This window comes from Oncorhynchus mykiss, chromosome 10 (genome assembly GCF_013265735.2).
Source record: "Oncorhynchus mykiss isolate Arlee chromosome 10, USDA_OmykA_1.1, whole genome shotgun sequence".
Lineage (NCBI taxonomy): Eukaryota > Metazoa > Chordata > Actinopteri > Salmoniformes > Salmonidae > Oncorhynchus > Oncorhynchus mykiss.
The window spans coordinates 39,070,712-39,097,086 of record NC_048574.1 but is presented as its reverse complement, the minus strand read 5'-3'; the positions used below and the strand labels follow the sequence as shown (position 1 = coordinate 39,097,086).

Here is a 26,375-nt window from a genome sequence, read left to right as displayed (position 1 = left end):
CCCCTTCATTTTATTAATTAATGGTTGTTGTGTAACCAAATAAGTAGCTGAACACACTTCATACGACTTGGTCCTTACATACATAAAGGCCTGCCTTTTTGCATAAATTGGAAACTGCAGCAGCAGATTACCTCGGTTGATAGCCTAGTACGAATGAATTGCTAATCGGAACTAGGAAACTCGAACATTCTCGATTTATTAACGTTTATTTATTGCAATTCAATAAATTAGCAAATCGTTAATATCCGAGTTTCCTAGTGCCGATTAGCACGTGAACGAATGAATGTGAATGGCCGTTTTCGAGAGCATCAAAACGACTGCAGGCAACAGCCGAATGACTGATCTACAAATCATCTTGCATCATAAATAAAAAATAATTACCCATTGTAGATCAGGCAGTCACAATTTACCCATGATACATTTCGTGTTTGAACCCCTCGAATACGGCCAATGTCGTCCATAATTTTACGCGATGACATTAGCGGGCTACGTTTCTATGGCAATGAGGGGATTCGATTATCTGGCCCGGGTTACCCGTTTGGAGGAGTTTGTTCGTGTGAAAAGTGATTGCATTCGTTTTGGAACCAGCCAGGTAAACCCTTCAAAACTCACAGCGATATCGGCTCACAAGTGAGGTAGCCTAGGCTAGATTATGCACGTGGTGTAATGTACAATTATGTGTTTTCACACGCTAAAGTTATTGCTTTTGATAAAAACGCTTTATCTGTCTTCCCAATGAAAACTAGTTTGAACATTTGAAAATATATTTGATGGAAAATATATGTATATTTCTGGACGATGCACCATGCTGCTTTATTGACAACATGATTAGGCTAATATTCGATTTGAGAACGTCGCTCCTCCCTCATTGAAACTGAATATTACTTGCGGTGCTGGGTGCCTCCCTCCCCAACTGTAGCGAATCCGGATACAACGCGCTTGATTTAGTCACACCCTTTATCTCCTTTTAAGGTGCGACGAAGGCTGATGATGTAAATTGTGAGGTGTGTGGGTTGGAAAATGAAAACCAGCACAGAGAACACTTCGATGTCTTGCCCACAGAAATTGTGCCAGTTACATAACACTATTGCATGGTAGGAAGAGCAGTGTAAAAGCCGTTTTGTATTTCACGGATGCGCCTTTCATATTGGAATCGTCCCCTCGTTACTGCTTTACATGAGGTAAGTTCATGCATGACTTTTAGTCACTTACAGCAAGTTCAAGCGTAACCTACATTTAGTGGAGTGAGTGACATCTGGCTACGCGTAATCGAACGTTGAAGTTCCACTGATATGTCTGTGAATAATAGTCCACCGGTATGTTGCGTATACATGTTTAGTAGCCTAGGCCTGCCTATTGTTTTATGTTTCTCTCTTGAGCCTATAAGGGTTTTATATTCGTGCATTTGTCCGAAAGGAACTTCCAGGTGATTTCGTTATTACTATAAGATTACCTAACATGACAGGCTACTAGACCAAGTGATGTATATATTATATATTTTTTTCATCCAATATTTAGGAATGATAAAAGACTGCACGTTTTAGATGTGTTGATTGTTGAATAGCCTGTAGCCTACTTTGAAATACAGTATGTGCTATCCTATTCTATCTGAGACAGACCATGGTCCAGAGAATTATAGTTTTGGTCCTATATCAAGTTCCTTTATTCTGAAAGGATGACAGTGAGCACACAGTCAGCAGAGCAGGCCTAACACAAACCAAAGTTATGTAGGTTAATCACTAAAATAGAAATATGCTCTTATGTAACTCATGACTCAAGAAGAAGCATGAGCCGATTGCAGTGACGTCATGCCCCAGATTTATTTATTAAAAGGAAAACTATCTAACCCTTGCTGCGCAGCAACGAAAGCTGTTCAACCTTATGTAGGGCTTTGATTGCGTGGTATGATTGATGATGATAATTGGGCCTCTCCTCAATTTCTTGAATATCAGACTATCTGAAATAGTTCGAATAAGGCAACCTTAGGAAACTATGTTCTACATTTTTCTATAAGATAAATGAAAGTAGGCTACAATAGAGCAGAGCAGAATATGATAGAATACTTTATTATCCCCTGAGGATGTTATTTTGTACAGGTTAGACTACACAATCAACTCAGCAGGAGGTACAGTTACAGTCACATAGGCCTACATAGGACAGACAGTGTCACACAATACAAAGCAGAGGTAACAGTACATCAGACAAAAATATGCTCTTCAGATCATTTCAGTCATTTTTTTGTAAAATAAAACTAGTAAAATGTATTTTTGTGACTAGTATATGGGAGTCTTCTTATGAGGCAATCAAAGACATGCATCATGCCCTTCCTTCAAAAAATTAATATTCAAACCATTTGAAACATTGGCCTAATTCAGTCTGGATATGGATAGTACTCCTTCAGTCAAACCACATTACATTTTTGATGGCAAAAGGTTTGTTGTCATCGTTTCATTACTGCAACACACTGCAATGATGTGAACCATTATTTTAAAGTCATTAAATATTCAAGTTTCCATTTGCCTTGATTATGTTCCCTCTAAGCTGCTCGCGGGTACAGGACTGCCGCACAGAATAAATATCAGGCCACACAGAGAAGCAGAAGATTGAACTTCAACTTTCTAGTTTTCCCCTTTAGTTAACGCTATCAACGTTTCCCTCCACTGGGGGAATTGCCAATATTAGCCACTTTCACTGCAACATACCGAAACAAAACAAACTATGCAAGACTTAGTATGCAAAACTAACTATGCAAGAGATTTTCTTGTACAGTAGGCAGAACACACCTGAGTAAGATTCTATTGCAGTGACAGGCACAACTCAGCCCGTACTCTACAGACCAGTGTGGCAAAACCAATCAGAGCTTCAGTATCTCTATATGCAAATAGACTATTGCCATATATGGATCTGTGCCGTTTAGTTTGAACTGGACTGTGTTTACAGCATGAGTGGTCACGAGTAGATGTGCATTGTATGTAGCCACGTGTGCACATTTGTTCATATTCTTTGCTAGTAAGTGAGCTATTAACCAGTTATAGCTCATTTCTAGTCAGCAATGCGGGAGTGGTTGTTTCCTACAAGAGCACAAAGTGTGTGCATTTGTCTTTGAAAAGTGAGTCAGGTAAAGATAATTATTTCTGTCTTAAGGGGCTGTGTTGTATTTTGAGACAGGCTTGACTAAGCTAAGTAGCCAATAGGCAGAGGGTAGCATAATTTGTCTGATTCTCTGTAATAATAGTATGGGAATAATAATTAACTTTATTTTGTAAAGTGTTTTCTTGCATCAAACAGCACATTTTCAGTCAACTTCTTGTCTGAAGGACAAGTGGGTAAACAGGTCAATGTCAAACCCTGCATATTCTTTCCAAAATTTCACAGAATGTAGGCCTACATTTAACACCACACATTGGCTGCTACTGTAGGCTGAATGATAAACAACTATTTCAATGTTAAAATGTTATGGGGTGCATTTTCTCCATTGTTTTTGATGGTAGACCACTCTGATAGGCCTACAGTGCCTTGCGAAAGTATTCGGCCCCCTTGAACTTTGCGACCTTTTGCCACATTTCAGGCTTCAAACATAAAGATATAAAACTGCATTTTTTTGTGAAGAATCAACAACAAGTGGGACACAATCATGAAGTGGAACAACATTTATTGGATATTTCAAACTTTTTTAACAAATCAAAAACTGAAAAATTGGGCGTGCAAAATTATTCAGCCCCTTTACTTTCAGTGCAGCAAACTCTCTCCAGAAGTTCAGTGAGGATCTCTGAATGATCCAATGTTGACCTAAATGACTAATGATGATAAATACAATCCACCTGTGTGTAATCAAGTCTCCGTATAAATGCACCTGCACTGTGATAGTCTCAGAGGTCCGTCAAAAGCGCAGAGAGCATCATGAAGAACAAGGAACACACCAGGCAGGTCCGAGATACTGTTGTGAAGAAGTTTAAAGCCGGATTTGGATACAAAAAGATTTCCCAAGCTTTAAACATCCCAAGGAGCACTGTGCAAGCGATAATATTGAAATGGAAGGAGTATCAGACCACTGCAAATTTACCAAGACCTGGCCGTCCCTCTAAACTTTCAGCTCATACAAGGAGAAGACTGATCAGAGATGCAGCCAAGAGGCCCATGATCACTCTGGATGAACTGCAGAGATCTACAGCTGAGGTGGGAGACTCTGTCCATAGGACAACAATCAGTCGTATATTGCACAAATCTGGCCTTTTACGGAAAAGTGGCAAGAAAGCCATTTCTTAAAGATATCCATAAAAAGTGTTGTTTAAAGTTTGCCACAAGCCACCTGGGAGACACACCAAACATGTGGAAGAAGGTGCTCTGGTCAGATGAAACCAAAATTGAACTTTTTGGCAACAATGCAAAACGTTATGTTTGGCGTAAAAGCAACACAGCTGAACACACCATCCCCACTGTCAAACATGGTGGTGGCAGCATCATGGTTTGGGCCTGCTTTTCTTCAGCAGGGACAGGGAAGATGGTTAAATTGATGGGAAGATGGATGGAGCCAAATACAGGACCATTCTGGAAGAAAACCTGATGGAGTCTGCAAAAGACCTGAGACTGGGACGGAGATTTGTCTTCCAACAAGACAATGATCCAAAACATAAAGCAAAATCTACAATGGAATGGTTCAAAAATAAACATATCCAGGTGTTAGAATGGCCAAGTCAAAGTCCAGACCTGAATCCAATCGAGAATCTGTGGAAAGAACTGAAAACTGCTGTTCACAAATGCTCTCCATCCAACCTCACTGAGCTCGAGCTGTTTTGCAAGGAGGAATGGGAAAAAATGTCAGTCTCTCGATGTGCAAAACTGATAGAGACATACCCCAAGCGACTTACAGCTGTAATCACAGCAAAAGGTGGCGCTACAAAGTATTAACTTAAGGGGGCTGAATAATTTTGCACGCCCTATTTTTCAGTTTTTGATTTGTTAAAAAAGTTTGAAATATCCAATAAATGTCGTTCCACTTCATGATTGTGTCCCACTTGTTGTTGATTCTTCACAAAAAAATACAGTTTTATATCTTTATGTTTGAAGCCTGAAATGTGGCAAAAGGTCACAAAGTTCAAGGGGGCCAAATACTTTCGCAAGGCACTGTACATTATGATCAAATAGCCACAGCAGCCTACTTGGCCACTGTTATAACTGTACTGTAACTTAAAGCAGATAGAGCCTCAGTGTTCAGAGTAAACGTGCCAGAAGTTGCACAGAATTGTCACAACGTTCAAGTTTGCGCTCTGCAGACCAGACATTTACTCAGTGGCAAAACATTTTTTGACGGAACATTGATTGTTAGCCTATGTTTTGCTCATGTTAATCCGGTCTGTGATGTGGGTGGTTCCATGTGGTCAGGCTTGTGGAAGCCGCATTGAGGTGAGTTGAAGTAATGGTGGTGAGGTAAGAGTGTTTTACTGAACCAATCTGCTTGAGCTAGACTTTTAACGCAAGAGATATGCTGTCTGCCCTCAACTGGCTCCCATCTCCTTTTCCTCACTCATCTGCATATTTCTATCTACCGGTATCTGTTTCTCTCTGTATTTCATGCTCTTTCCATCCAATTCCTTTATTTTTATGGCTACCACTGCCCTTTCACTCTGACTGTTTGACTCAACTATGAGGTCTTCCTAGCAAAGCTGTGTCATGGCAGTAGTATAGAGGGTCAGTTCAAGCCCTGGTTATAAAGGTTGAAAATAAACAACAAGCCTTCACTTCAGTTTATAGCTAAAGTAGATGCAGCAAGTTCTGTGGTGATCCTATAAACTTTGCTTTCACATACCTCATTGACATCCTTTTATTTTATTGGAAGTGCGTTCAAATAGGAAGTGGGGTCTCTGACCCCTCCTTATGATGTAGAGGGTTTTCACATCTCTTTGCCTGAAAAAAATGCCAATTTTTGACAGCACCCCATTTGATTTGAACAAAACCTTCCATACATACATGCCCATTGTAGAGTATTCAGAAAGTGACTTTTTGGACCTGAATGCCAAAACATTCAAGAGATGAAGGTCCTCAAAGTAGATATATTTTGCATACCCCACCATACCGTGAGACAGTGTCTTCATCACTGGAAAATATTTATGGTTGATGTCATTTAGAAACTTACAAACAGGGTTGTCAAGCTATTTGATAATTTATTTTAAAGAAAATAAACATGGTAAATTATCATTGACATGGTCAATTATCTAAAATACATTTTTTTCAAGAAATGAACAAATAGTTTGACAACCCTATTGGTAAGCTTTTACATGATATCAAACTGAACCGTTTATCTGTTCCTGTGATGAAGACATGGATGTCTCATTGTATGGTAGGGTATTCAAATGTGTCAACTCTGAGCACCTTTATCTCCTGAATGTTTTGGCATTCAGGTAAAAAAGTCCCTTACTGACCACTTCTTCCATGGGCAAACACGTATGGAAAGTTTTGTTCAAATTAAAAGGAATGTTGTCAAATAGTGATTGAATTCAAATGGATTTACCCTGCTCTGTGAACGTTAGGTAACTGATGACACAGAGCCTGCTGGAGGGAAAGTAGGTTACTGGGCCATGTCCTGCAAGCTTAGACTGAACACTAGTCAGAATATTGCTGGAGCTGCATTATGTGACTGGCCATCCACAAATGGAGCAGGTCCATGCAATAGGAAAAGCATCTTTGCTTGTGCTCTGTCCCTTTAAGAAAGACAGTCGGCTCTCCTCAAAGCTTCCGTGAAGGTTCAACTCATGTTGATTCATTTCAACTGCACACAATATAGATTAAACATGACTACAGGTTTATTTTTTAGGGGTCTGGAGATGAGTTTAGCCTTGAGCAGTGAGGATCGCACTGCACCATTTTCTATTTCCATGATTTACCTGAGAATGCTTCTTTATGTACTCTCAATGAAACTGAGAGTGTCTGTATCGCAAAAGTTTTTTTGTTCAACTGCTATTATTGTGTTATTAGGTGTTTTTGTTAAAGAGAAACAACAAACTTACCAGTGTGCTGTAGTTTTTCTTTTTAAAGGCAGTTTTATATCAAAGAAAATGTTCATTTTGTGAATTGACCTGTTAGCACTGTGAAACACAGTTGAACTCCTCTGTCAAGGTGCATTCTGAGAAATCAGTGAGGATGTAGCCTACTGCATGTGAATATAAAGCTCTCTGTCTCTCGTTCTGCATGCCAATATTCTATTAACTGACTCAGCCTCTGTCTGACCTCTGCGTTTTGGGTCACAAGGTCTCTACTTAAGGTTCAGCAGCTAGGCGCCAGATATCTAAACCATCTTACTGTGACCTACATCAGTGGCTCTGATTAGGCAGTGTATTCTACTCGGCAGCAACTCAGGACAGAATTCAATCAAACCTGTACTGCTTTGCAGAGAAGTAGCAGAGCTCCAAGTGTAAGGTTATGAAACACATTCAGAGAATGATTCAGAATGTATTCAGACTTGATTCAATCAGAAAGACACAGGTTAGACAAAGACTGTGCCCTGACCCTTTATGTCATGGACAGGTCAGGGAGAAATCCCAGTCTGAGAGCCAATCCGAAGAAAAGGATCTAACTCCAAATATGCGATGGTTTGATTTGGGGGTGCCTGTTATCTGTAGTCCTCAACTGTCTGTCAGTTTGTATGGGAACAGGAGGTTTGGAAGATAAGATGGAGCCAGGGTTAGCCTAGTTTCCCAGGCCAGTAGAAGTCAATGGTTAGTGATTTGGGCTACATTTAAACCTTATATCTCTAGTAACTGATGTAAAATAATAAAGGCAGTCACCCTGGCAGTGCACAACTGTTATACAGCAAGCATCTATTTGCTGGCCCCTTCTTCCGTTGTGTTGTGTCACCTTGTGTTTGTGCCATGTTTTTTTGGGACACCAAAAATGTCATGTCACATGAGTGTCAGCTGCACTGTGCCACATTAAATATCAACATAATAATGCCTCCCATCACCAACATCATGCATTTGATGGTTATTTTCCTGTCTTTTATGTCCTCAGGCAGTGACTGATAATACAGTGAACAAATACTTGTTTCCTGGGAAGTCGTTGTTATAGCAAAGAGGATATTTATTTCATTCATTTTTTGAAGGGGATCCCTAAGCCCTTCTTTTGGAACATAATTGGAATGGATGTAAGAGCAGTAATTAACACTTAACTACTGTAATGAAGTGACAGTCAAGTGTAATGCATCTGCCAACAGGATTAGATTATGACTGACTCGTAACCAGTCGTACAAATGATATTCTAGTGATTTTGGTGTCCTCTGCTGGGATAGGTTGAGGATACAACTATTGATCAGTTAAATAATTAGGTCAGTGTTAACACATCTGGAATACATGATTTATTTATCATTCCCATCGCTCCTTTTTTGAAAATGAAGTATAACAAAGATGAGATCAAGTTCTGCCAATTACCCCAGTTGAATAGGCCTGACAGGCATGACACGGCACAATTGGATCATGCTATGGATTACATTTGACATTTGAGTCATTTAGAGCAACTCACAGCAACAATTACGGTTAAGTACCTTGCTCAAGGGCACATCAACAGATTATTCACCTAGGTGGCTTGGGGACTCGAACCAGCAAACTTTCGGTTACTATCCCAACACTCTTAACTGCTAGGCTACTTGCCTAGTACAGCTTAGTGTTTGTCATATAAGCAAAAAATAGGCATTTCTGTTATCAGATAACCCATATTAATTTAACGGATTAAACCTATGGTGGAAATACAGATATGCAAATCTAGAGGTAGAAAGGCCTAACATGATAACCTAAATATGTCAGGTAGCTTGTGGTTCAGTATGTCATTAGGCACAGAATCCTGGTGATCCTGTGTGCTGTAGTATTCCTTGGTGTACTTGGTGGTGGCTTCATATGCCCAGTGGAACTATGTTGCACATGACTCTTGAGAGTATGTCTGGTATTCATGTCACCCTCTTTAACCTTCTAACTGTGACAGACAAAATGTTCAGCTCGGGTTATACAACTGCCAGTACAGACGTCATTAGCCTCTCTGCTGATGTCGCTCATCTCTGGGCCACAGCACACTGTCTTTGTACTTACTAGCTACAGGCAGAGACCTACTAGGGGCATGATTAAAGACACTAAATTGCTTTTTCCTTTTATGTTCCTTTCTTCCAGTTGTTCAAATGATATGCATGTGTTGTGTGTCATGTAGCTTCAGTGGATCCATTGAAATGAGTTAGCAGAAATGGCACGCATACTTATTCCCAAAGGCATGCGTATTTACTGAATGTGAAACATTTACTAAGATAACATTTCCAAGGGTTTTTCCCCTGCAGTGTTCATTTCTACCATTCAAACATTACTACAAAATCTACTAGCTCACATGGGCTAGCTGATCTGGACATCTCTGACAAGTTATAAATAGCTCTCTTAGGTATGCAATGACTGACATGACAAGTGGAAAACTGATAATTCACTACCCAATTTTGAAATTGCACCTTGCATTCTACTATTACAACTTTCAAGAATATTGCAAGTTGCCCCCCCTGATCCCAAGCCCCACAGTTGGGAACCACTGGCCTAGATGACCTGGAATCCCCAGACAGATGGTGATCAGTGCAGCTGGTTCACGGTATCATAGAATAGACCTCTCACATAATGAGTCTAGTTAACTGAGAGGTGAACATACTTCAATCTGGGTCTATTTTAATCCCCAACCGTGTGCCAGACAAGGATGCCTTGTAGAGGGTCTATTCTTATGGCTGGTTGTAATAATCCTGGCTTTATCTGAGTCACCCAAGGCAAAATGTCACAGTCAAGGATTTGGTGTGGCTACAGTGGTACTCTCAGAGGAAGACAGTTTGGTTTCAAAATATGAGCATAGATGACCTGAATGACCTAGATGTGATTCAGATCTTGTGCTCAGGGTGTTGGTTGTGCGTCTATTACTGACGTAATCATTTGTTTGTGTTATGGAATACTACAAATGCACATTTGGAGCTTCTCCCTGAATGTTTATCAAATGAGCAAATGTCTAAATCACTGTACAGTAGAGTATAGGTATGACAACTCCCTAGTATGAACTAGATAAAAGTATTTCCACATGTTAATAACCCGTTTTAAATAATAAGGAAATTGTAAATGTAATTTTTACAAACCTTTACTCACATGTGGGTTCAAATGTTAAGCTGTGCAAATTCTGTAGTAGAATCTTAGGCAATATTTTGATTTAGGATATAGAGGCGGTGTCACGACTTCCGCTGAAGTCGGTTCCTGTCCTTGTTCAGGCGGCGTTCGGCGGTCGACGTCACCGGTCTTCTAGCCATCGCCGATCCACCTTTCATTTTCCATTTGTTTTGTCTTGTCTTGTCTTCCTGCACACCTGGTTTACATCTCCTACTAATTTACATGTGTATTTAGCCCTCTGATCCCTCCATGTCTGTGTGGGGTATTGTTTATTGTCAAGGTTGGTACGCTTCCGGCTGGTTTGCGCCAGGTTTTGTTTTATACCCGTGCTTTGTGGCAGCCGGTACTTTATACTTGGGTTTTGTACTTTGTGCTGCCTTACTTGTTCTTTGGGCATTTGTGTTGTGATGCGGTTGCGTTCTGTATTATGATTGCCTAAGTAAAGTGCTTTGTCCATTCATCTCTGCTCTCCTGCGCCTGACTTCCATGCACCAGCTACACCCACCATTGACAGGCGGTATGAAATTCTATTATTACAATGCTTAGAAGATGCTGTTACACCTTAACACTCTACTCTTAACATTGCTTGTATTTTGGAGTTAATTTGTGGCGGCTTTTCCTTGCCAGAGTGTCTGTCATATTTTTCCGCAGAAATGTGTTCTTTCTCATACATGTCGCTGTCACGTTCTGACCTTAGTTCTGTTATTATATCTTTGTTTTAGTATGGTCAGGGTGTGAGTTGGTTGGGTTGTTTATATTCGTTTTTCTATAATTTGGGATTTCTGTGTTCGGCCTAGTATGGTTCTCAATCAGTGGCAGCTGTCAATTGTTGTCCCTGATTGAGAATCATACTTTGGTAGCCTGGTTTCACTTTTGAGTTGTGGGTGTTTATTTTCCGTGTCAGTGTTTGTGCCACACGGGACTGTTTTGTTTGTGTTGTTTATTCACGTTTGTTGTTTTGTATTTCAGTGTTAATTTTGATTAAACATTATGGACACTTACCACGCTGCGCATTGGTCCTCCGATCCTTCTCGCTATTCCTCAGAAGAGGAGGACAAGATCCATTACAGTCGCTGTGTATACATGTCAAGAGAGAGAGAGAGATATGTGTATGACTTGTTACCGTAAGTGTTTTTTTTGTTGCTGAAAAGCATTAGCTTTCCCAGACCAAACTAGAGGGAGTATAAGGTAAGGCTGTCTGACAAAAAAATGATTGGTCAACCGAGAGTTGTCTGTTCTTTCGACCAATCGATCCTCACACTGCAGCGCCTGACACTCCTGAAGTTGCCGGTAATAGGCTACACCAGTGGGTGGCAACCTTTTCCATTTGGAGTGCCAAGTTATCGTACCATTTCTACTGATCTGCGTGCCAGTTATAATTTTAATTTGCTAATTTTCATGGAATAGTTTAATTTATAATAGTCTTCATATCTCTAAATCAATCTTATGTGGTTAATCAAAATTCTATCTAAATGAAAATGCTACAAATCTAACAGTAATTTTCTTGCCATTGCCAATATGTAAAAATACCCTACATAAAGCACCCCCTCCCCCCAAAAAAATATGTCCACCCGTAGGTAAATATCCGGATAAAAACAAATATCCTATAAATCACATTGGCTCTGCATGGACTGTCTGCTGTAAGGAACTTGAAACATTGTATCAACTATTATCTTCGTCTAGCCTGAAGATGCTAGTGCTAGCAAGTTTCCAGACAGACAAACACAGCTGTAGGCTATTTGCTCAAGGGATAAGAAGTAATCAGGTAGGTCTTTTTTTATGTATTTTCCACCGAATCAGAGCATGACATTTTATCCCCCTTTCATGTTGTGGTTATCAAAAGGGAGAGAGCTGGAAAGATTTTTCAAATAGGCTACATTGTGGAGCTATTGTCATTCTCAATGGATGTAAAAACGGACTTTGTTTGAGGCGAAGAAAACATTACATGGAGAAGCTCCACAGTGATGGTGAGTTAAGACAATCAGAAATAGTATCAGATCCCCAAATGGGCACATTTATAAGCTTACATTTGCGCACAGGCCAAGTAGCCTAGGCCTACTTCTATGCGTAGCCAGGTGAGTGTCCTTACCCAAGATTGACAGAAGCGCTCCAAACTAAAGACAATGAATAAATTGACAACTCATACATGGAATTAAATAAACCCCCCAAAATTCTTACACGTGTAGCCTAGGTTGTGCACTCTGCAAACAACGTGTCCACTCCTCAAGATTGACGACGGTAAGACTAATAATACTATATTGAATGCTTTAATAGAAATTACCGTAACCAAACAAACATTGTAGATGAGAAATGATGGTAATTAATGGTAAATGTACTACTGGTGAAACTGGTGTGCCATCCCCGTGGCTTCCGCAATGGATTAGTCAACTTAGACAGGTGTATATCAGACAGGTGTCTGACAGGTGTCAATAACAAAAAATCTTTGTCGACTAACCAACAGCCTATCGACTAAACAATTGACCAGTCGAGTAAATGGGGTCAGCCCTAGTATAAGGAGCTGTGTTAAAGAGAGACTGCTCCTAAAAAGCAACTTCTTGTTTTGACAATGTCCTATGTCAGAAACATTTATTCTAGTATCAGAATTTACTACACAGTGTAGGATTTGTAGTTAGGATAATTTTGGTGATAAAGTATGTCACGGAATGAAGGGTACCATAACAGTTTTCTGTGGGTTGGGTTTATTTTAATCCTGCCTACATCTGACAGCACCGAAGTAACCATCAATTTGGAGCATAATTTGGTTTGACATCCGATATCCCTATGTGGCTATTTGGGTACCATAAGTAAATTACACAATGTACATGAGACACTATGTTAAAAAGGTCAATAGCTCTGAATTTCAATGACTAAAAACTTAAATGACTAGAAATGCATATACAAATATTGAAAGCATTTAATGAGACAACTAAAAGATGTGCAACATTAAAATATTGTCCCATTTACATTGTGTAATTTATGGACGGTTCCTAACTATACCCAGACTGAGGCTACCCAAAGTCAAACCAACTTTGCCATGGTCGCCTACCAGCCGGCTGAAGCTAACTGGCTAAATAATTTGTCTAACTCTCCCTACCTAAGAACACACACGACACCAACAACAAACCACAACCCCGAAACCATGTCACGTTTGAATTCAGTCAGGGCCACTAGCATTTCTTAATGAACCAGAGGAAGTGGCGACGTCTGAGGAAGGCCCTATAAACTGTCAGCAACTCCAGCCACCCAAGTCATAGACTGTTCTCTCTGCTACCTCACATAATAGCTTCTACCCCCAAGCCATACGACTGCTGAACAGGTAATCAAATTGCTACTCAGACAATTTACATTTACCACCTTTATTATTTATTAATTTATCTTAATAGTTTTGCACTGACTTTCTTACACTGGCTCTGTGCACACTCACTAGACTCTACCCATATCCTCACACATACTACACTGATACACACACACACACACGCACTACATATGCTCACACACACAAAACACACACACACATGCATATTGACGCCACACACACTTTACACACGCTGCTGCTGCTACTCTGTTTATTATATATCCTGATTGACAAGTCACTTTTACCCCTACCCACATGTAAAGACTTATCTCAATTACCTCAACTGCCTCGTACCCCTGCACATTGACTCAGTACTGGTACTACTTGTATATAGCTTCGTTATTGTTTTTACTGTGTTACTATTTCCTGTTTTATTTAGCAAATATTTGTCTTTTTAACTCTGCATTGGTGATAAAGGGCTTGTAAGTAAGCATTTCACTGTAAAGTCTACACCTGTTGTATTCCGCACGTGACCAATAAAAATGTATTTGATTTGATTTTAAATCTAAAACGAGGCCAAATCAGGAAGTGCAGTAAACTTTTACACAATGAAGACAATTAGGTAGCAAATGACAGGAATGACACATTGGGATCATATTTTCCATGGATAGTTTGTTCTGCTTTTCAAAGCCATTCCAGTATGCTCCACTTAGTGCTTCATCAGCTTCACCTTTAGATCTGAAATTTATTTAGTTTTATAATACTGATGGTGACAATGATGAGGATACTTTGTCAGCCCAAGGTGTCTCTTCAGGGTATTGTAGCATAATCGATGCCTTTCTGCAGCAAGGAACTCAATTAAAGATTTCAAATCAAATGTTATTGGTCACATACACATGGTTAGCAGAGTGTAGGAAAATGCTTGTGCTTCTAGTTCCCGACAGTGCAGTAATATCTAACAAGTAATCTAACAATTTCCCAACAGCTACCTAATACACACAAATCTAAAGGGGTGAATGAGAATATGTACATATACATATATGATGAGAGATGGCCGAGCGGCATAGGCAAGGTGCAATAGATGGTATAAAATACAGTGTATACATATGATATGAGTAATGTAAGATATGTAAACATCATTATTAAAGTGGCATTATTGACAGTGATATTGTTTAAAGTGATCAGTGATCCATTTATTAAAGTGGCCAGTGATTGGGTCTCAATGTAGGCAGCAGCCTCTCTGAGTTAGTGACTGCTGTTTAGCAGTCTGGTGGCCTTGAGGTCGAAGCTGTTGGTTTTTGTCCTTGATGATCTTCCTGTGACATCGGGTGCTGTCTGTGTCATGGAGGGCAGGTAGTTTTCCCCCGGTGATGTGTTGTGTAGACCTCACTACCCTCTGGATAGCCTTGCGGTTGAGGACGGTGCGGTTGAGGGCGGTGCGGTTGCCGTACCAGGCTGTGATACAGCACGACAGGATGCTCTTGATTGTGCATCTGTAAAAGTTTTTCAGGGGTTTGGGTGACAAGACATATTTCGTCAGCCTCCTGAGGTTTAAGAGGCGCTATTGCGCCTTCTTCACCACACTGTCTGTTAACTTTCCACCTTCTCCACTGATGTCCCTTCAATGTGGATAGGGGGGTGCTCCCTCTGCTGTTTCCTGAAGTCCACGATCATCTCCTTTGTTTTGTTGATGTTGAGTGAGAGGTTATTTTCCTGACACCACACTCCGAGTGCCCTCATCTCTTCCCTATAGGCTGTCTCGTCGTTGTTGGTAATCAAGCCCACTACTGTTGTGTTGTCTGCAAACTTGATGATTGAGTTGGAGGCGTGCATGGCCACGCAGCCGTGGGTAAACAGGGAGTACAGGAGGGGGCTGAGCACGCACCCTTGTGGGTGAATTGCACAGGGTGGGGTTCAGACCCAGGGCCTCCAGCTTGATGATGAGCTTGGAGGGTGCTATGGTGTTGAATGCTGTAGTCCATGAACAGCATTCTTACATAGGTATTCCTCTTGTCCAGATGGGATAGGGCAGTGTGCAGTGTGATGGAGATTGTTGGGGCGGTATGCAAACTGAAGTGGGTCTAGGGTGGCCGGAAAGGTGGAGGTGATATGATCCTTGACTAGTCTCTCAAAGCACTTCATGATGACTAAAGTGAGTGGGCGGTAGTCATTTAGTTCAGCTACTGTATCTTTGCCTTCTTGGGCACAGGAACAATGGTGGCCATCTTGAAGCATGTGGGGACAGCAGACTGGGATAGGGAGCGATTGAATATGTCAGTAAACACACCAGTCAGCTGGTCTGCTCATGCTCTGAGGACGCGGGTAGGGATGCCATCTGGGCCAGCAGCCTTGCAAGGGTTAACACGTTTAAATGTTTTATTCAAGTCGGCCATAGAGAAGGAGAGGGGGGGTGCAGTCCTTGTTAGCGGGCTGCGACAGTGGCACTGTATTATCCTCAAAGCGGGCAAAGAAGGTGTTTAGTTTGTTTGGAAGCGTGACGTCGGTGTCCATGACATGGCTGGTTTTCTTTTTGTAGTCCGTGATTTTCTGTAGACCCTGCCACATACATCTCGTATCTGAACCGTTGAATTGCGAATCGACTTTGTCCTTGTACCGGCATTTCGCTTGTTTGATTGCCTTGTGGAGGGAATAACTACACTGTTTATGTTCAGCCATATTCCCAGACCTCTTTCCATGGTTAAATGCTGTGGTTCGCGCGTTCAGTTTTTGTTTGAGTTTCTGCCTATAAGACGGTAGGAGCAAGAAGGCGCCATGGTCGGATTTGCTGAAGGGAGGGCGGGGGAAGGCTTTGTATGCATCACGGAAGTTAGAGTAGCAGTGATCGAGTGTTTTATCCCCTCGTGTAGTTCAATCAATATGCTGATAGAATTTAGGTAGCCTTGTTCTCAATTTTGCTTTGTTAAAATCCCCAGCTACAATAAATGCAGCCTCGGGATATATAGTTTCCAGTTTACATAGAGTCCAATGAAATTCCTTGAGGGCCATATTGGTGTCTGCTTGAGGGGGAATATACAAAGCTGTGATAATAACTGATGATAATTCTCTTGGGATGTAATATGGCCGGCAATTGATTGTAAGGAATTCTAGGTCTGGTGAGCAGAAGGACTTGAGTTCCTGTATGTTGTTATGATTACATCATGAGTCGTTAATCATGAAGCAAACACCCCCGCCCTTCCTCTTCCCAGAAAGGTGTTTATCTCTGTCGGCACGATGCATGGAGAAGCCAGGTGGCAGAACCGATTCCTGACAACATTTCCCGAGAGTGCCATTTTTATGTGAAAAAGAGAATGTTACAATCTCTGATGTCTCTCTGGAAGGCAACCCTTGCTCAAATTGGACATTGGCGAGTAGTATACTCAGAAGTGGTGGGCATGTGCACATCTACAGAGTTGACCAGGAGGCCGCTCCGTCTGCCCCTTTGTAGTTAAAATGTTTCTTTAGATGGCCGTTGTTTTGGGTCGCTTCGGGAAAGTCGTATTCCTGGTCATAAGTTGGTAAGTTGACGTTGTTCTTATATCCAATAGTCCATCCCGGTTGTATATAATAAGACTTAAGATTTCCTGCGGTAACAATGTAAGAAATAATACATAAAAAAATATATATACTGCGTAGGTTCCTAACGACTCGAAGCGAGGCGACCATGTCTGTTGGCGCCATCTAGCCTCCTCTCAGAGCTTGTGTGCACAAAAAGTGAGCTGCATGGCCCTTCCACCCATGCCCTAGAATTGTGACCCCACATATCGGCTCACACACCACTTTAGATAATTGCCATAATATCAAAGATCATGTATTTTGCTCCTGAGCAGGATGCAATTAGAGGCCTGTTCAATGATAGGACTGATAATTTCTTTCTTATTTTGTGGTGTATGCTTGGGAAGTTTGTTAAACGATAATGAATGTCAGAAATCTATGTAGTGTAATAGTGGACTATTTGAAATAGTTCAAAGTTAATACAATTTATTTTACCAAACTACATTCATAATACTGTTATGTTTCTATGTTGAGTATTATTAATAAGGGGTTTACACAGTCATTTCCATATAATTGTTGAAATGAATTGCCCCTGGTAGTTTAAGAATCAAGATCAACTGATCATTTATTAAAGTTGTACAGACATTTGCTTTAGGCACATTTCTTAATGAAACCATTTGATGAATTGATGTACAGGGCATTCATTAATACATTAAGATTTGTTCAGGGGATGTATTATTCAGGGAAACCGAGCTTTCTGAATAATTGTTGAATCTGAACATGTCTTAATTGATTGAATCAGAATAGTAAAACAAATGGTGACTTCTTGGTGAAAAATCATGGCACCAGCTTTGTGGTTAGAACGTTTCTTAGATGGTGCATGAAAACAGTTAGTTCATTTACAAAAAACAGTAGGTCCACTCTCAGAAAGTAGTTCAAAGAGCTCACATAATTTTACTTTTTTTAAATCACTTTTATCTGCATCAGGGGATCATACATTTTCTGCAATTCTACAATTTTGCCACGTTTTCTGTTTTATATGATACCAGAGGTATAAGCCCGACCGAGTTCTGAGCAGTTGAGTATGGGGTCTACACGGAGTGTAAAAAACATTAGGAACACCTTCCTAATGTTGAGTTGCACCCTTTTTGCCATCAGAACAGCCTCAATTCGTCGGGGTAAGAACTCTACAAGGTGGCGAAAGCGTTCCACAGGGATGCTGACTCAAATGCTTCCCACAGTTGTGTCAAGTTGGCTGGATGTCCTTTGGGTGGTAGACCATTCTTGATACACACGGAAAACTGTTGAGTGTGAAAAACCCACCTGTGTTACAGTTCTTGACACACTCAAACCGGTGCACCTGGCACCTACTACCAAAACCCGTTTAAAGGCACTTAAATCTTTTGTCTTGACCATTCACACTCTGAATGGCACACATACACAATCCATGTCTCAGTTGTCTCAAGACTTAAAAATCATTATTTAACCTGTCTCTTCCCCTTCATCTACACTGATTTGAAGTGGATTTAACAAGTGACATCAATAAGGGATCATAGCTTTCACCTGGTCAGTCTGTCAATGAAAGAGCAGGTGTTCCTAATGTTTCGTACACTCAATGTATGGCTTTGCTGCTACCAATAGATTATTTATGAATAACAATGTCCTATTCCGGACCTTGAGTAAATTACATTACTAAGCTGCTCCCGAATGTACTACGTCAGGACATTTAAATCGATTCTATCGTAGTCCATGTGGGTTTTAATGGCATTATGAAGGGCGGCGCTGAACAGTTGAAACTGCAATTTAAAGAGCTGTTTGACTTTCTGCTGGACACTAACAAAAGAACCATCATATCTGGCCCTGTGCCCTCTCTGAATCGTGGCATTGAACGCTTTAGCAGGTTTCATTCTCTTCACAATTTACTACGAGATTATTGTAGCTCAATGGGCGTAACTTGTGTTGACAATTTCAATATCTTTTGGAAACAAAACACGTTTTATAAGGAGGATGGAATCCACCCAAATAATTTGGGTTCCTGGATCCTTTCACAGCATTATAAGGCTGCGTTGAGACAATGACTTATCAATGACCCAAGCCCAGCTCATCTAATCCCTACCATTGTGACACAGAGTTGTCATAATGCTTCAGAAAATGTACATTACACCAGGGGCATTGGTAGACACAATGTAAGTTACCTAATGTATATCCATCTAACTGCCCTGAATGCCTCTGCTGACCCTACAACTATTGTATGCAGTAATCATGTGCCTATGAACCAGATATATACTGTTAGCACTGAGGCGGTGTGCCTTAGGAAGTCGACTGTGTGCAGCTCACCCTGCACTAATATAAATAACATGAGCATATCTACTTCTTCTAAGCTTCCCAGTAAAGCAATGAAAACAAGTAAGCATACCAGAAGAAAAGTGCTCAAAAATAGCCCACGTTAACATATGTAGCTTAAGAAACAAGTTTCATGAAATCAATAATTTGCTAGTAACAGATGACAATCATATTCTGACTATCTCTGAAACTCACTTAGATAATAGCTTTGATGATACAGTGGTAGCAATACAAGGTTATAACATTTACAGAAAATATAGAAATTCCAATGGTGGAGGTGTTGCTGTTTATATTCAGAACCATATTCCTGTAAAGATTAAAGAGGATCTCATGTTAAATACTGTTGAAGTAATATGGCTACAGGTTCATCTGCTTCACCTAAAGCTCATTCTGGTGGGAAGCTGCTATAGACCACCAAGTGTAAACCGTCAGTAGCTGGATAACATGTGTGAAATGCTTGATAATGTAATGTGATATCAACAGATGTATATTTTCTGGGTGATTTTAAATATTGACTGGCTTTCATCAAGCTGCCCATTCAAGAAGAAGCTTCAAACTGTAACAAGTGCCTGTAACCTGGTTCAGGTTATCAGTCAACCTACCAGGATAGTTACAAAGAGCACAGGAAGGAAATCATCAACATGCATTAATCACATCTTTACTAATGCTGCAGAAATTAGTTTGAAAGCAGTATCCAGATCCATCGGATGTAGTGATCACAATATAATAACCATATCACAATATAGTAACCAGCCTGTTATCAACGTTTGGTAAACTTTTGGAAATAATTGTTTGACCAGATACAATGCTACTTTACAGTGAACAAATTGACAACAAACTTTCAGCATGGTTATAGGGAAGGACACTCAACAAGCACAGCACTTACACAAATGACTGATGATTGGCTGAGAGAAACTGATGATAAAAAGATGTGGGGGCTGTTTTGTTAGACTTCAGTGCGGCTTTTGACATTACCGATCATAGTCTAATGCTGGAAACTTGTGTTATGCCTTTGCACCCCTGCGATATAATAAAGAGTTACCTGTCTAACAGAACACAGAGGGTGTTCTTTAATGGAAGCCCCTACAACATAATCCAGGTAGAATCTGGAATTATCCAGGGCAGCTGTGTTGGCCCCTTACTTTTTTCAATATTTACTAATGACAGTAAAGCCAGTGTGTATATGTACAGTTGAAGTCAGAAGTTTACATACACCTTAGCCAAATACATTTGAACTCAGTTTTTCCCAATTCCTGACATTTAATCCTAGTAAAAACTCCCTGTTTTAGGTCAGTTAGGATCACCATGTCACGGCTGTCGTAAGAACAGGACCAAGGCGCAGCGTGAATTGAGTTCCACATCTTTAATTACAAAGTGAAACTAGAAACAAAATAACAAAACTTACAAAGACCGTGACGACGTAGTGCTCAAACACACTAACACAAACAATATCCCACAAATGCAGGTGGGGAAAAAGCCTACCTAAATATGATCCCCAATCAGAGGCAACGATTAACAGCTGCCTCTAATTGGGAACCACAGAAACCACCAACCTAGAAATCTATAAACTAGATAACCCCCCCCCCCAGTCACGCTCTGACCTAAACACCATAGAGAACCGAGGGTACCCCCCCAAAGGTGCGGACTCCGGCCGCAAAACCTGAAACCAAATGGGAAGGGTAGGGGGGGTGACTAGTGGCGGTGGTGGTTCCGGTGCAGGCCTTTGTGCCCACCCAGACCACGGGTGCACATGGAGCCAGGTAGAACGCCGTGCCCCGACGCAGAGGAAGGCTCCGGCCTTGGAACGGGACTGGACGCCGTGCCTGGACATCGGCGCAGAGGAAGACTTCCGGCCCTGGAACAGTACTGGACGCCTTGCCTGGAACCTCCAGACCGTTGACCATCGCTGGAGGTTCCAGACCGTGGACCGTCGCTGTAGGTTCCGGACCGTGGACCGTCGCTGGAGGTTCCGGACCGTGGACCGTCGCTGGAGGTTCCGAACCGTGGACCGTCGCTGGAGGTTCCGGACCGTGGACCGTCACTGAAGGTTCCGGACCGTTGACTATCGCTGGAGGTTCCGGACTGTCTCCGGGAGGTTCCGGTCCGGGAACCGTTGCCGGAAGCTCTGGACTGTGAATGCGCACTGGAGGCCTAATGCGTAGAGCCGGTACAGGTGGTACCGGACTGGTTACACGCACTTCAGGGCAAGTGCGAAGAGCAGGCACAGGACGTACCGGACTGAGGAGGCGCACTAGAGGCCTAGTGCGTGGAGCCGGCGCAGGTGGTACTGGTCTGGTGACACGCACTTCAGGGAGAGTGCGGGGAGTGGGCACAGGACGTACCGGACTGGGGAGATGCACTGGAGGCCTGATACGTGAATCCGGCACAGGTGGCAACGGACTGGTGACACGCACTTCAGGGTGAGTGCGGTAAGCTCACAGGACGTACCGGACTGGGAAGGCGCACTTGAGGCCAGATGCGTGAAACCGGTGCAGATGGCACCGGACTGGTGTCACGCTCTTCAGGGTCTCATGTCCTCTCATGTCCTCCCAAGTCCAAAACTTCCTTACCTCATTTTCACGCTGCTTGGTCCTTTGTTGGTGGGATATTCTGTCACGGGTGTCGTTAGAACGGGATCAAGGCGCAGCATGAATTGAGTTCCACATCTTTAATTACACCATAGAGAACCGAGGGCTCTCTATGGTCAGGGCGTGACACGCCACTTTATTTTTAGAATGTGAAAGGTCAGAAAAATAGAAGAGAGAATTATTTATTTCAGCTTTTATTTCTTTCATCACATTCCCAGTGGTTCAGAAGTTTACATACACTCAATTAGTATTTGGTAGCATTGCCTTTAAATTGTTTAACTTGGGTCAAACGTTTCGGGTAGCCTTCCACAAGCGTCCCACAATAAGTTGGGTGAATTTTTGCCCATTCATCCTGACAGAGCTGGTGTAACTGAGTCAGGTTTGTAGGCCTCCTTGCTCGCACACGCTTTTTCAGTTCTGCCCACAAACTTTCTTTAAGATTGAGGTCAGGGCTTTGTGATGGCCACTCCAATACCTTGACTTTGTTGTCCTTAAGCCATTTTGCCACAACTTTGGAAGTATGCTTGGGGTCATTGTCCATTTGGAAGACCCATTTGCGACCAAGCTTTAACTTCCTGACTGATGTCTTGAGATGTTGCTTCAATATATCCACATAATTTTCCTGCCTCAGGATGCCATATATTTTGTGAAGTGCACCAGTTCCTCCTGCAGCATAGCACCCTCACAACATGATGCTGCCACCCCCGTGCTTCACGGTTGGGATGGTGTTCTTCGGCTTGCAAGCCTCCCCCTTTTTCCTCCAAACATAACGTTGGTCATTATTGCCAAACAGTTCTATTTTGGTTTCATCAGACCAAAGGACATTTCTCCAAAAAGTACGATCTTTGTTCCCATGTGCAGTTGCAAACCGTAGTCTGGCTTTTTTATTGTAGTTTTGGAGCAGTGGCTTCTTCCTTGCTGAGCAGCCTTTCAGGTTAGCCATGACATAATTTTCTGGAATTTTCCAAGCTGTTTAAAGGCATAGTCATCTTAGTGACCCACTGGTATTGTGATACAGTGAATTATAAGTGAATAATCTGTCAGTAAACAATTGTTGGAAAAATGACTTGTGTCATGAACAAAGTAGATGTCCTAACCAACTTGTCAAAACTATAGTTTGTTAACAAGAAATGTGTGGAGTGGTTGAAAAACAAGTTTCAATGACCTAAGTGTATGTAAACTTCCCACTTCAACTGTATGCAGATGACTCAACACTGTACATGTAAACTACTACAGCGACGGAAATGACTGGAACACTTAACAAAGAGCTGAGCTGCAGTTAGTTTCAGAGTGGGTTTCAGAGTGGAATAAGTTTGTCCTAAATATTTTTTTAAACTAAAAGCATTGTATTTGGGACAAATTATTCACTTAACCCTTTACTAAATCTTATAATAACTAATGTGGAAATTGAGCAAGCTGAGGTGACTAAACTGCTTGGAGTAACCCTGGATTGTAAACTGTTATGGTCAAAACATATTGATACAACCGTAGCTAAGATGAGAAGTCAGTCCATAATAAAGCCTTGCTCTACCTTCTTAACAGCACTAAGGCAGGCCCTACATGGTCTAGTTTTGTTGCACCTGGACTACTGTTCAGTCATGTGGTCAGGTGCCACAAAAAAGGACTTAGGAAAATTGCAATTGGCTCAGAACAGGGCAGCACGGCTGGCCCTTGGATGTACACAGAAAGATGATATTAATAATATGCATGTCAATCTCTCCTGGCTCAAAGTGGAGGAGAGATTGACTTCATCACTACTTGTATTAATTAGAGGTATTGACCTGTTGAATGCACTGAGCTGTCTGTTTTGAACTACTGGCGCACAGCTAGGAAACCCATGCACACCCCACAAAAGGTCTCTTCACAGTCCCCAAGGCCATGACTACATGGAACATCAAGTATCTGATGCAAGCAGTAAAATTTGATAAAAAAACAGATAAAAATACACCTTATGGAACAGAGGGGACTGTGAAGCAACACAAACATAGGCACAGACACACGCATACACACATGCGATAACAGACGCACTATACACACACACACGTACACATGGATTTTGTACTGTAGATACAGTGCCTTCGAAATGTATTCAGACCCCTTGACTTTTTCCACATTTTGTTACCTCACAGCCTTATTGTAAAATCGATTAAATAAACCAATTCCTCAGCAATTTACACACAATACCCCATAACAACAAAGCGAAAACAGGTTTTTAGAATAAAAAAACAGAAACACCTTATTTACATAAGAATTTATACCCTTTACTATAAGACTCGAAATTGAGCTCAGGTGCATCCTGTTTCCATTGATCATCCTTGAGATGCTTCTACAACTTGATTGGAGTCCACCTGTGGTAAATTCAATTGATTGGACTTGATTTGGAAAGGCACACACCTGTCTATATAAGGTCCCACAGTTGACAGTGCATGTCAGAGCAAAAACCAAGCCATGAGGTTGTAGGAATTGTCCGTAGAGCTCAGAGACAAGGCAAAGATCTGGGGAAGGGTACCAAAAAATGTCTGCAGCATTGAAGGTCCCCAAGAACACAGTGGCCGCCATCATTCTTAAATGAAAGAAGTTTGGAACTACCAAGACTCTTCCTCTTCCTCTTGCTCGGCCAAACTGAGCAATCGGGGGAGAAGGGCCTTGGTCAGGGAGGTGACCAAGAACCTGATGGTCAGTCTGACAGAGCTCTAGAGTTTCTCTGTGTAGATGGGAGAACCTTTCAGAAGGGCAACCGTCTCTGCAGCACTCCTCCAGTCAGGCCTTTATGCTAGACTGGCCAGACAGAAGACAGCCCGCTTGGAGTTTGCCAAAAGTCACCTAAAGACTCTCAGACCATGAGAAACAAGATTCTCTGGTCTGATGAAATCAAGATTGAACCTTTGGCCTGAATGCCAAGCGTCACTTCTTGAGGAAATCTGGCAGCATCCCTATGGTGAAGCATGGTGGTGGCAGCATCATGCTGTGGGGATGTTTTCAGCGGCAGGGAGTTGGAGACACTAGTCAGGATCTAGGTGTAAGATGAACAGAACAAAGTACAGAGAAATCCTTGGTGAAAACCTGTTCCAGAGAGCTCAGGACCTCAAACTGGGACGAAGGTTCTTCTTCCAACAGGACAACGACCCTAAGCACACAGCCAAGACAACGCAGGAGTTGCTTCAGGACAAGTCTCTGAATGTCCTTGAGTGGCCCAGCCAGAGCCCGGACTTGAACCTTATCGAACATCTCTGGAGAGACCTGAAAATAGCAGTGCAGTGACGCTCCCCATCCACCTGACAGAGCTTGAGAGGATCTGCAGAGAAGAATGGGAGAAACTCCCCAAATACAGGTGTGCCAAGCTTATAGCGTCATACCCAAGAAGGCTGTAATCTCTGCCAAAGGTGCTTAACAAAGTACTGAGTAAAGGTTCTGAATACTTATGTTAATGTTTTTTTTATTATTATTTGCTTTGTCATTATGAGGTATTGTGTGTAGATTGATGATTAAAAAAAAAACAATTTAAGCAATATTAGAGTAAGGCTGTAACCTAACAAAGTGGAAAAAGTCAAGGGGACTGAATACTTTCCGAAGGCACTGAATGTGGTAATGGTGGAGTAGGGGCCTGAAGGCACACAGTGTGTAGTGAAATCTGTGAATGTATTGTAAGGTTTTTAAAATTGTATGAATGGCCTTAATTTTGCTGGACCTCAGGAAGTGTAGCTGCTGCCTTTAATAAATACAAATAATCACCTTTTGGATGTAGATTTTCTGTCACCTAATAATGGTTAATTTCAAGGTCAACAACTATATTCATGTCACTCATAATTTTCAAGATGACAAATACATTTATTGCGTGCTTTTGTAGGCTGCTTGTATATTTAATGTAAGGTCCATTAGTTTCAAATACATGTCATGTGTAATTTATGCCTAAGCAAAGTATCCAATTCCATTTAGTTAAGCTGAATGACACCCATCATGATAAAATAAGATATCCTTATCTTATCTCGACAAGGAATATGTGAATGTACGCCAGAACTCACTCAGTCCATTGTCATGACGTTGGCCTGGGGGTAGGTTTATGACAGTCATAAATACCTCTTCTCCCCCTTTTCCTCTCTCTACCCTACTGATGTTACATTTGCAAACCCCTTGGTTAACATAGAGATTCTGGGAACATCAGAAGGTGTGGGGAAATGAACTATATTCTGGTAATCCGACCAATTGAACATATGCGGTGGTACTTAATGAATATGATGACAGTTCGGTTGTCATCTGAGACATTCTCATCAATGATAAGATGACACAAACTCTACAGTGGAAAGTCTACACATCAGAGTTATCGGATTCACATGGAATTGTTGTTAAATTTAAATGTTTGAATATGAAATTATTCGTGATGGGATGAAATGTGATTTTAGCTTCTAAAATGTGAGAATTGGGTTTTCATAAGGTTAGGGCTCTGCTCAATCAGTGGCCCCCTTTTCAGACACACCCTTCTCGCTCCACTATATAAAG

The 26,375-nt window shown here is 41.5% G+C and overlaps 1 protein-coding gene across 4 annotated transcripts in view; it reads left to right on the top strand.

The window, feature by feature from the left end:
- Positions 1-1,010: 1,010 nt before the first annotated feature.
- LOC110533857 (neuronal PAS domain-containing protein 2) overlaps positions 1,011-26,375 on the top strand; it is a 71,834-nt gene continuing 46,469 nt past the window's right edge. For all 4 annotated transcript variants that reach the window (XM_021618412.2, XM_021618413.2, XM_021618410.2 and 1 more), the window contains exon 1: positions 1,011-1,181. The gene's annotated coding sequence lies outside the window, so the exon portion shown is untranslated. The remainder of the gene's footprint in view (positions 1,182-26,375) is intronic.